Here is a 12,872-nt window from a genome sequence, read left to right as displayed (position 1 = left end):
GTTCATCAGGAACAACATCAAAAAACTCCTTCAATACCTTCATTTCCTTGGGTGGCATCAAGTTATCTTGTTATTCTCCTCTTTTTAGTACTAGTGCATAACAACATCGTGTGACTTTCATTTCTTTGACAACTTCTTTTAAAAACAAAATGGTTTCATTCTTTTTTTCATCCTCAAGTGGCAATAGAACTACTTTAGAGCCATCCTTCCAAAATGTGTAAGTATTTCTCTCCCCATGATGTATGATCTTCCTATCATGTTTTCATTTTCTTCTCAATAATATATGGCAAGCATCTATAGGGATAACATTGAGCCATATTTCATCTTTATAAAAATTTCCTATGCTAAATCTGACTAAACATCTTTTATCAATAATTACTTCATTTCCTTTCTTAAACCATGCAATATGGTAAGGATAATGATGCTTTTCAGATTGTAAATTCGGTTTCTCTACCATTTCTCTAGATACCATATTCCCACAACTACCCCCATCAATAATGACTTGACATACCTTTCCATCAAAAGTGCATCTAGAAGATGTTGCTCTAAAACCATGAATCATTAGAGTTCTTTGTAGGAACTTAATTTTTTTCTAGAATGATCATTGATCTTCTCATTATGAAGGTTTCTCCCACATATGGTGAAACTTCTTGCTCCTTCACTTCTGTCTAAACCAAGTTCACTCTAGGTTGTATTCATTGAATTATTTCTAGCATGTTATAATTTGAGCATTCAATGGCTCTATGTCCTTCTTCACCACATTTGAAATAGGTAAAGGGCCTTCATTGTTTTTTCTAGCCTCTTCCACTACCATTACCTCATCCTCACTAAAATCTCCTTCCTTTTTCCTATTTTGAAGGATCTTGTCTAGAATATGTATTTCTTTCAAATCTTTGGGAGGATTCTCCTAGATTGTAATTAGAACCTCCTTGAAATGGTGTTGAGGCTGGACCCCTTCTTCCTCCTCTATTCCTCTAATTGTACTATCCATTATGTTTTTCTTTAGCCTTCAAGGCCAGTTGGTAGGATTCTTCCAAACTGCTAATAAGATGCATGCTCAACTCATCTTGGATAGAAAATTTTATGCCACTTATTTATCTAGCAACCATCTTCTTGAATCTCAATTCTAATGGATAACTTATCTAACTCATTTTTGTACTCTTTTATAGGGAACAAATTTTTCTTCAAATTATAGAACTTACGAAAGAGGGTTTGTGAGTAACCAAGGGCAAGAAATTTTCCCATAACTTTTTCTCTATCTTGCTCCATGTTCTAATCTTTTCGTTTTGGTAGTGACCACACCATATCATTGCATGCCCTTTTAATTTTGTGCATGCAAACTTTTTCTTCTTTTCCTCTTCCATAGGCTTCCATTCAAAAAAAATTCCCATCTCATTTAGCTGGTCTATCAATTCTTCAGGCTTAAGACTACTAGCATAGTCTAAAACTTTGATCTTGATCCCTTTAATTTTACCTTCTAAAGCCTGAAGCACTCTATCTTCATAGCTCAAATCTTCCAACTATTCTTCTTCATTTTCCTCATTTTTATTGGCACCCCTTCGATTTCCCTCTTTGTCTGATTCATTCTCCTCTTGTACTACCGGTATTCCTTGATTACCCATTCCTTTATTCAACTCTTCAATCTACCTTCACATATCCAATATCAATATTTACATTGGAGTGACACCTCCTCTTCCTCTTCCTCTTCCTCTTCATCTTCCTCTCCTAGCCATCTTCCTATTCTGATACCAAATGATGTAGTACCCAAGTAACTATTTACAATGATACATTCTTAAAAAGGAAAACATGGAGTAAAATACATATGCAATAATCATATTTTGAAACTTGAATATCTTCCATTAACCAACCTCCTTCTACATCATTTTTCTTCTTCTTAAATAACTAAAAACTCTCTAAAGTTGAAGAAAATAGAAAATTACCATTTTTGGTAGATTTAAACAAATCTTCAATTTTTCCATTTTAGGTAACCTTCAAAATTAACTCCTGAAATGCTGAAAATAAAAGCGGACTTTCCTTAAGCTACAAAAAATTGACCTGTCAACTAATCTTTGAATTTGGAAATGTCCATTCAAAGTTATTACAAAAACCAAACTATAAAAAATAGATAAAGATTATGACAACTAAGTTTTGGGGGTCTAAATGGATTTTATAGGACTTGAAAAATAATTTCTTCTAGACACAATGGAGTGGATCTGAGTTGTTGGGCCATAAAAATCCCCCTTATGAAACAACTATAAAAAATTGAGAGAAAACCTAGGTTTGAGTCCAAAGTTATGACTCCTGAAAGTTGATGCATTAGATTGATATGGACTTAAAGGATAGTGAAAATCAGTTGGTAATTAATCCAAGCTCCAGTTCCAATCATTTTGTAAAAACTAGATTTTTGATAGATCTTCAGGCAAAACTACTAAAGGAAGAGGCTAGAATAAGGGAAACATTGATTGATATACAAAGTATGATCTTCCCCACATAAAAATTATGTAGAAGAGAATGGATCATGAAAGGAAACTAGTCAAGGATACAAATATATTAGTTGCAAATCACATGTATGAGTTATTAATAAAGTTTCAGATTGATCTACACATTTTGAAGGTGCTACAAGATAAATGGGATAAGACTATTTCCATGATTTTGAAGGTACACCATGATTTTCTTTCTCATTTTGGCATAACCTTGTAAATTTATTTTTACATTTATAACAAAAAAAAGGGGGAAAGTAAGTAGTGTCAACCAAGTTGATAGTTATAACCAAGTTGTAGTGAAAACTGAGTTGACAATCCTACCAAGCTCTAGTCTGAACCAAGTAAGCTGAGTAGTTTTGTTCCAAGATGATAATCAAGCTAATAGAATAGTGTGAACCAAGTCATAAGTGTCTACCAAATTATCAGTATCAACCAAGCATCTAATATCAATCGAGTGTCAGAGTTAGCCAAGGTGATAGTTTTTCTCGAATGTCTTTATTATCACCCGAGTAAGCCATTGGACCCAAGTTACAATACTAAGCCAACTTGGTGATTGTTTTTGGAACTATTTATGTTGTAGTTGACCTATGATGAATTTCTTTGGATAAATATAAGTATAAGGTATTTTATTTATCCAAATGAAGAAGTATGAGTTGAAGAACATTGTATAGAAATGAATATGGAAGAACAAAATATCTAGAGGGCTATAAGAAACATAAGGAAAGGAAGAGACTCATCTATTACAGTTGGGTGATCAGTTTACATCAAAGGATCTTCATCAATACTTAGATTTGTATTTCATAGATCAATCTAGTAATTCATCCTAACAAGAGCATTAGTCCAAATCCTTTCACAAGGTGGACCTAATAGAGTACCATAATTGTATTGTATAAATACCTTCATAGGGTGGACCTAATAGTCTTTAATACTCTTATTAGAGTAAGATCACCAGAAGTGATCAATTGTAAACCTTAATAGGAAAACTTTATCATTGTAGTAGTGAAGTATTGTGGGTGTCATCCCCGCCCCAATTTTACTTTCTACTTGGAGGGTTTCTAGGTTACCAAATATTGTGTTATGATTACCAAATGCAATTAGATTAGACAACTTAACAAAGTAGTTTAAGTGAAAAAGTTTAAGTGGTTCCTGAGTCAAACCCCTAACCCCCCACCACCACTCTCAATCACCTAGTTTGTTTTACATTTCAACCAATATCATCTTCATGTTTTTGTCAATTCCAAAATTTTGAGCAAGTCCTCCACCATTTTTTTCCTTCATTATTTTATCCCTCATAGGCCCTCTAAGTATGCACAAATGAATTCCCTTAAACAATATATCTTCTTGAGATTAGATTGTTAAGAAGGAAAATAAAGATTGCTAAGAAAATAGATTGATATAACTTATCATGGAACAACCATTATTTTTCACCAATGTGAAACCTACTGCTTATTGGTAAGACAATTACTCATTTGGTCTATATGCCATCATTTGATTTTATTGATGAAGAGGATTTGAAAAGATAGGATAACAAGGGAACCTAGAGAAAGGTTGAGTTATTTGGAGTATTAAAGGATCACTAAGATCAAGTAAGACATTGATGATATAGTGTATTGTTTATCTACTTAAGGCTATAATTAAAGGTTATAAAAGGAAAGACTGGAAGAAGATTAAGTGAAGAAAGAGTTTTCCAAGCCTAATCGAGTAAATAGTGTAAGTTAAGAAAATCTAGTTCAGGCCAAGCAAAATGCAATAGGTACCAAGGAAAGAGAAATTATAGTATAAGACAAGTAAATTTTAGTGCATGTCGAGTAAATTTTAGTGGATTTCAAGCATCATTAAACTTTAGTATGTGCCAAGAAATATAGTATTGGCTGAGTAACAGAAGACTGTGATTGTCAGGTAAAATGTAATTGTCGAGTGATAGTAAAATGAGTTTAATAAAAATATAACAAATATGAGCTAATAGGGTTGATTTTATGAATTTTGTGAACTGTTTGGAAGATATGCTTCATGAGTTGGTGGCATAGAATTCAAGGTAAACCATGTTGAGGTGAATTCAAAGTGATTTTAAAAGAAGTTTCTAGAGGGATGAAATGGAAAGATGGGTAGATTCAATGGATCTTAGCTAAACCTAAGATGGACAACTGTGATGAAGTGGAAAAAGAAATAAATTATTTATTTAAGGAGAAAATAGGCCAGAAGAAAAAGTGTGGAGTAGAGGAGAAGAGTTTGAATCTGAGACCAATCCCACTCTTCTGCTAAGTGCATATGCTACCTTGTTTATTGTTCCCTTATTGTGCTTGATTGAAAATGTGAAGGCTTGAAGTTGTTCAACCCCCTTCATGTTCCTACAACTTAGTTTGTCTTGACTATTTAGGAAACTCAAGGCATGATTATTTGTGTAGACAATAAATTCTTTAGGAAGAAAGTAGTGTCTCCATTTCTTTATGGCCTGGACCATTGCATAGAGTTCTAGGTCATATGCACTATACTTCTTCTTTGCATCATTTAGTTTTTCAAAGAAGAATGTAATTGTTCCTCCCTTTGACTAAGAACTACACCTATGGCCAAGTAGCTAGCATTAGTTTCAACAGTGAACAATTTTTTGAAGGCAGGAAAAGCCAAAATAGGATATTGTCTCACTCTTCCCTTCAAATATTCAAATGCCTCATCATCGTGTGTTGTCCACTAAAATTCTTTTTTTCTACCACCTTTGATGGTATCAAGTAAAGGTGTACCTATGTGATTGAAATTTTTGACAAATTTTCTATAAAATGTTGCCAAACCATGGAAACTCTTGACTTCCCCTATTGTTTTAGGTGTTGGCCAATTTGGGATAGCCTCAACCTTTTTAGGATCCATCTTCAAGGTACTCTTTTGAGATGACAAAGCCCAAGAATTTCAATTTTTCCTTCATGAATGCACACTTTTCAAGCTTCATTTACGAGTTCTTTTCATGTAGCCTCTGAAGGACTAGTTCCAAATGTTTTATTTGTTGTTGAATATCAATATGTCATCAAGATAGATGATCATAAACTTACCTATGAAGTCATGAAGCACTTCATTCATCAACCTCATGAAGGTGCTAGGAGTATTTCTTAGACCAAATGGCATGACAAGCCATTCATATAAACCTTCAATGTTTTTAAATGTTGTTTTCCACTCATCTCTAAGCCTAATCCTTATCTTATGGTAGCCTGAAATAAGGTCTATCTTAGAACAGTAGCATGCTTGTCCAAGTTGGTCTAGAAGATCTTCAATCCTAGGTATAGGGAATCTATACCTTATGGTTATTTTGTTGATTGCCCTAGAGTCAGTGCAAAGTCTTCATTTGTCATCCTTTTTAGGGGCCAAAACACTAGGGACTGCACAAGGGCTGAGACTCTTTTGAATGAGTCCTTTTGCCAACAGATCATTGATTTGTCAAGATACCTCTACATTCTGATCAGGGTTGAGTGTGTATGCATCCTTGTTGGGTAGAGAAGAACCTGGTATAAATTCTATCTGGTGTGAGATTTCCCTCAATGGTGGGAGTTCATCTGGAGTATCCCCTGCAAGTATTCATTTGTACTTTTGCAGTGGATCCTTTATCTCTTTAGGAACTTCTTGGGTGACTGCTTTCAACTTGGGTTTGAGGACTAGGGCATACCCTATTTGAGAGTCTTGGATGATTTCTAACATCTCTTGTTCACCTGTCATAACAAATAACTATTCTTTGGGTTTCTCTTGGTGAGGGTCAGGGTTGGGAAGGAGATTGTATTTATGTCCATCTTTAGTGACTTGATATTTATTAGTGACACCATCATGTTTTGCCTTAAGGTCACAATTTCATGGACAACCTAGAAGAAGGTGACAAATGTCCATGTCTACAATGTCATAAAGGACTCTATCATTATAGTCTTTTATTTGGAAATCTACCCAAGCTTGTTCATTTATTAGTTTTTGTTGCCCTTTTGTTAAAAAAGATACATGGGAGGGATTAGGGTAGGGTATTCTTTCTAGATTCAACTTATCTACCATTTCCTTAGAAACAAGATTTTTAGTAGAACTAGAATCTATAAGTACCTTACATACCTTTACATGGCATTTGTAGTTTTTCCTAAAGAGAGTCTTCCTTTATGGAGGTTCTACTGGTATGGGTGCTTGGATCAATGTCCTCTTCATCATGAGAGTAGCCCTTTCTTCACTAGTACAATCTCTGACACTTTCATCATCATCATCCTCTTGAACTAGGTTAGTTCTTCTTTCTCCTTAGTTGTTCTTCTTCTTAGGACATTTGTTTGTATAGTGGCCCATCTGGTTTCAGTTGTAGCACTTGATCTTCCCATTGTTTCTTTCACCATTTCTGCCTCTTCCATTTCCTGTCCTTCCTTTATATCCACCTCTTGAACTATTCTCACCTTGGGTAATCTCCTTGTTAGAATCCCCTTGAGGTTTGTTGCCTTGTGTTCCTTTGCCCCCATAATTTCCTTTTTTTCTGTAATTAATTCCCTTGATTCTACCACTTTGTTCATTCCTCCTTTTGAACTTTTCTTCCACCTTGAGTACCAATTGATGGCACTTGTTTATAGTGGTAGGGCTTGTCAAACTCAATTCATCTTGAATGGAAAGCCTCAGTCCTTGCATATGCCTTGAAATTTTTACACTTTAAGGTTCAACTAGTTTGGATTTCATCACCAACGTATATATATTACGAGGTCTCTTCTTTTTTGATGAAATATTTTGCACATTGAAATTTTTTTAGTTGATTGTAGGAGCACTTTGTAGTAGAGATTTTTTTTTTCAGCACTGATTATATAAATTCAACAGTTCCTTCTCATTAATTCTTGTGCAATATTGTGGGTTCTTTTCTTTTATGTTGTCTTCATCCTTCATTCAAGCTATATTCCTTATTGCATGTTAGATTCTTGATACTTGTAACTACAGGTCTTTGTTTGTGTCTGTATTCTTTTGCATAAAATTGGTAAATCTTAGGTTTTTCTTACAAAACAAAATATTCTGGGTCCTTGCATAGAAATACTTTTGTAATTGCACACTTGTCTGAGTATTGTGAATCATTATTGTGAATCATTTTTATTTTGGGCAATTTATGTTGATTAAACTAAAGTTGCATACAAATCATTGGTGTATCACCTCATTTAGGTTTATTATTCATTATTTTCATTATGTTCTTTTTTTAGATGATCACTATATAAGAACCAGCCTAGCTCCCAGAGATTCATCTCTCATTTTAGGACAGCCCACTATTAGAAATATTCAAGACTATGCTAGGTTACTAAGAGAGGAGGGGTGAATCAATAACCTCTAAATTTTTTATCAATTTTAGCATTTAACTCTAATGTTCCAATTACCATTTAGTTCATCATATCTTATCTAATTTCATTCATGAAAAACTAAAAACATAAAACATTTATAACACTTGAACACAATGATTTGGTGACCCTGAAACCTTCTAAATAGAAAGTAAAACTGGGGTAGGGATGATACCCACAAACTTCAATATTGCAACATAAATTTGGCCTATTAAGGCTTACATTGATCACTTCTAATGATCTTCCCTGTTAGGAGCAATTAGGACTGCTAGGTCCACCTTGTTAGAGGATTTACAAACACTTTTCAGGATGAAATAGTAGAACTTTGACTTACAACTGAATTGTTGATAAAGATTCCTTGATGTACTGATCACCTTTTTGTGATGGATATGTCTTTGTTGCTCCTTTTCTGATATGGCCTTCACAATACACTCTTTATTTGCTGCTTGTTCACATTTGCATTCTTACACACTTATTTTTATATATTACACATTTGGATATGATACAATACATTACATATATACCAATCCAATTTACAAAATTACAAAGTTGGCCATCATACAAGTTAACACCAATATTACAAATTCAGCCCATATGAAGACACTTAGGTTCTGAAGACTGACTTGGTGAAGTTTTGATACTCGACGTCCACTGTCATTACTCGGCATCATCATGCACTCAGTAGAAGTAGAAGCTCAGTCCATACTAATCACCTCAAAGTATTCTTGAACTTGATCTGCATTGGTGACTCGATAGATACTGTGTAACTCGACATAAACTGGATTACTTGTTTACCATGACTATACTCGATAAACATTGACTTTGTATTACATGAACTACTAGCTCAGTAGAAACTACAATGCTTGGTAACCACTGAAGTGCTTGGGTTGAACTACTAAACTTCACATTGACTGAATTCACTTGCTAACCACTGAATTAGTCTAGAAGACTCAGTAGAAACTATAATGCTTAGTGGCTACTAAATTACATGACAAACATTATAGACTGTTCAATGAGCTCAATAGCCATACAAAATCTAAATGAGTGTGTGTCACTAATAACAAACTTGACTGATATGTCAACAATCTCCCCCTTTTGCATTAGTGACAAAAACACTTATTAGCTAAAAACTTATATGCATCACCATGTGATGCTAGCTCAGTAGGGTATACTGTTTTTGAGATTTTTCAAAAATTGTCTTTGTAAGTATATATAGTATACTATACAACATATTTGCAACTTCTCCTCTATTATATAAAATTTCTTCCTTTTGCATGTTTCTCCCCCATCCAATATACTATGTGTCTCTCCCCCTTTTTGACAATAATGCCAAAGATTTATTCAAAACTTATTTACATGGAGACACCAAAATGAGATAGAAAATTAGAATGTACCTTAAGAATAAGTTCCAAGGTTTTATCCAAATTTTCTCGCAAAATATTGCACGTATGTAGAGCAATTTGTACTTCTGCATAGAGTTCTATCATGTGATCTGCAATAGAGAAGTTGGTGTCATGGATCAAGGTTTTTGAATAAACAATATGCTTCTGCATTGTATCCATGATAGGAAGGATCATATTCTAAATATCTATCAGTGTTGACTGGATCCTTGCTTCTTCTCTTAGAAACTCTACCTGCATGTCTGAAAAAAATTTGATCTTCATGTGACGTGTAGAGCTTGAACTAGAGTCAAGTTGCAACTGTTGTGAACTAGCTTTTAGATCCTCATCATTTTTTGTCAGTTTGCCCTTTATTTTCTTAGTAAACTCAGTAACATCGCATAAATTTCCAAAAATTGATGTCACATTGGTGCAAGATGATTCAAGATTAGTCAAAATTGGTGAGAGCTCAACTTGATGAATAGCAATGTGCTCAAGCACTTTATTGTCAAATTTCTTTTCAGCTTTCTTAATTAGCTTATCTTGTCCACTAGTGCCCTCGTTAAACTTTTGGACTACCTTAGCTAATTGCAACAAAATAGGTTGAGAAGAATCTACCTCAATACCTATTGCCTCAGACAAAATATTCTTAGCATCATCTATACTCTCTATCTCTTTCATCTCTTAGTTTTTGTTGTTTTGCCTTTTTCTGGGAGTTCACTAATTATTTGAATTTGGTCTACAGAAAGATTATAAATGTCCCATTTGGGAATTACTATTTCCTCATCTAAATCTATATCTTCCTTTATCTCTTTTCCTTTTCCCAAAAATTTTGTACTTGGTTGAGCCTTAGGTTTAACTGTCCTTGTACTTAATCCAATAGTTGATATACTAGGACTTGCAGTGAAAATTGATATAGTACTAACTGATGGAATACTAACAAGAATTCTTGTTGAATCCAAGACTAAAGAAGTCATAATTGAAGTAGACAAAATTGTAGAATCCAAAATTGAAGTACTTACTACTGAAGAACTCAAAATTGTAGAAGATATTGCATCCATTGCTGATGATACTAACTCAGTAGTTGAAGAAGAGGGATGCAACAACTCAGTAGATGAAGTGGTAGTCACTTCTATCAATGATGTAATGAGTTGTGTGTGGGAAAAGAGTGATTGTACATTTGAAGTATCTGTTGTTGTCATAATCAAACTTGTTGAAGTTGTCTCTGAGCTTGATGTGGCTACTAGTTTGGCTGGAGAGTGAGGAAGTGAGACAATGATTGACGCAGCTATCTTGATTGGGTCAGCCTCCTCATCATCTTGCTTTGCTTCCTCGGTAGCTTCTTCCTCTTTATCTTCTTCATCTTCCTTCATGAGTTCTTGATAATCAACTGTGACAAATTGAGTTGATTTTTGATCATCTTCTTCATCCTTGTCACTGTCATCATCATCATCTTGTATTTCCATTGGTTTCTCACTTGGCTTGTGAAGATGGTAGGCATTTCTCCAGGTGTTTGTGGCATTCTTCACAACATATTCAATTTCCTTCATCAAAACTAAACAAGTATTGAATTTGAGTGTCATTGTATTCTCATTGTCCTTCAATGACTTGTTCACCTCAACATTTTTCATGGTCGGTACCAATTGTCTTAAGGTTTGTGCATAAATATCTTTGATAGTCTGTTTGGTATTCTCCCATCTTACGTTGATTTTGTCTAGTAAGACACCAGGAATCTATGATGCCAGCTAATCTAGTGAGTATTTCCATTGGCCCATTTTATCCATGACTAGGGCTTCAATTTGTTTTTATTCAGCCTCTGTTTTGGTCTCATGTTTGAGAGCTTTGAAGTTGATTACACCAATTACTTCTCTCAATACCTTGAGTCTGTCTTGGAATGTAGGTGGAGGTTCACTAAATATAATATCACCACCTTCCTTGTCTACCTTTTTCCTTGTTCTCCTTATAAAAACTGTAGTGGATGGCTTAGGTGGCTTGGTGATGATCACCTTGCCTTTCTTCTTCACATTCTCTTCTTCCTCTTCAGACTCATCCTCATCCTCTGCTTCTTCTACATCTTCACCTTTGACCTCAGTTAACATAAGAGGTGTGCTAGATTTTAGTTTGGTTATCCTCCTCTTTCCTTTGTTAACCACCTGAAGGAGCTTTATTTCCAGCTCCTTAGCTTCATCATAAGTTCCAAAGTAAGGGGCGTTTGGATCAACAAGTTCATTAACTAGAGCTTCAATAATATCCTTGGTTTCATCAATATTTACCTCATAAGGAAGAGGTTTAACCAACACAACTCTGGGTTTCATTGCCTGAATGTAGACTCTGTCACTATCTACCATGAAGCACACATCATCTTTGTAATCTTCAACTAACTTCTTAGGTATCCTAAACCTATTGTTCATTTTCTCCTTGAAAGCATCGAAGTAGTTGTCTATAATGCTAACATAGTTCTCACCCATTTCTAAAATGTATTCATTAATTTGGTACAACACAAGCACATCTTTTCTCCATACTACCATGCCTTTAGAAGGGAAGAACTTCTAAACATAGAAGAAAAAATAGGTGAACAGAGAACGAAATTTGCAAAGGTTGTTCTTGGAATTCCTGATACTTTCCATGTTCTTGTTGAATTGCTTCAACAATAAATCTGCAAGATCATATGACAAATTGTTCTTCACTACTTTGTATGCCAAGTCAATGGCTTCACATGACACATTGTTGAGATGACAAACTATATATCTTATGTACTATCACATGTATCCTAAATTTCAACTCTGCATTTGTTACACTACTAATTTTCATGCCTCTGCCATCCCACTCGGCTAGGGTTTTCTTTTCTAATTCCACTTGACCTAGGGTTTTTGTAGTTTTAGCCTTGGAAAACATGGGTAGGGCAGTGATATGATGAAACATTTCCTTTGTGATCACAACTAGTTGCTCAAGCCATAGCTAATCATTATGCACCTGGCTTAGAATGTATCTAATCCACTTAATTTGAAAACCTTGGGGCATGTGGGGAATATGGGTTAAACCTTTTGCTTCCAAATGCTTGTGCTCAGGTTTGAGAATTCCATCAACACATAATTCACCCAGGGCATCATCCATTTCTAGGGTACCAATTTCTTGAATAGAACACTTGAAATGAGTTCGAATGTCATTAATAAGTACCTTAGGAGTGATTTGCGATTGAACTCCACTTGGCTCAAGGGTTTCTGCAATCACAAGCACAAGTTTGAAGTTTGGCACTTTCCACTTGACTCCTTGGTCCAACATCTTAGACCCTTTCTTTGTTTTGTTGCTACTGCTTGATTCCATTTTACTTGGTAAATTATGAAAACCTTGAAAACTTTGCTGCAAATTTGCTTATGGTCGCTTGATCGCACTATAATTTTATTCTTCATGGTAGCACTTAGATTTCATGGTGAAAAATGAATTTGATTTGTTGCTTTTTGTTAAAACTTTTCCATTAATGCTCAGTACGAAGGTAGCTAAGTTGACATCGTGCTTGATACGCTATCATCCACTATCTTGTTTTGATTACTTGGTGAAGGCTACTAAACTCGGTAACCAAAGGTATCCTTGTTGCTCTTGACTTTTCTCAGTAGAGTCCATGACCCGACCTTACTTGGTAGAGAGGATAACTCAATGATTACTAATACCGATCTTTCTTAGTGATCCCTTTGTATCTT

The sequence above is a fragment of the Cupressus sempervirens genome, chromosome 11 (genome assembly GCF_028749045.1).
Source record: "Cupressus sempervirens isolate cs-2001-9-10 chromosome 11, ASM2874904v1, whole genome shotgun sequence".
Taxonomy (NCBI): domain Eukaryota; kingdom Viridiplantae; phylum Streptophyta; class Pinopsida; order Cupressales; family Cupressaceae; genus Cupressus; species Cupressus sempervirens.
Note: the sequence above shows the minus strand (reverse complement) of the source record.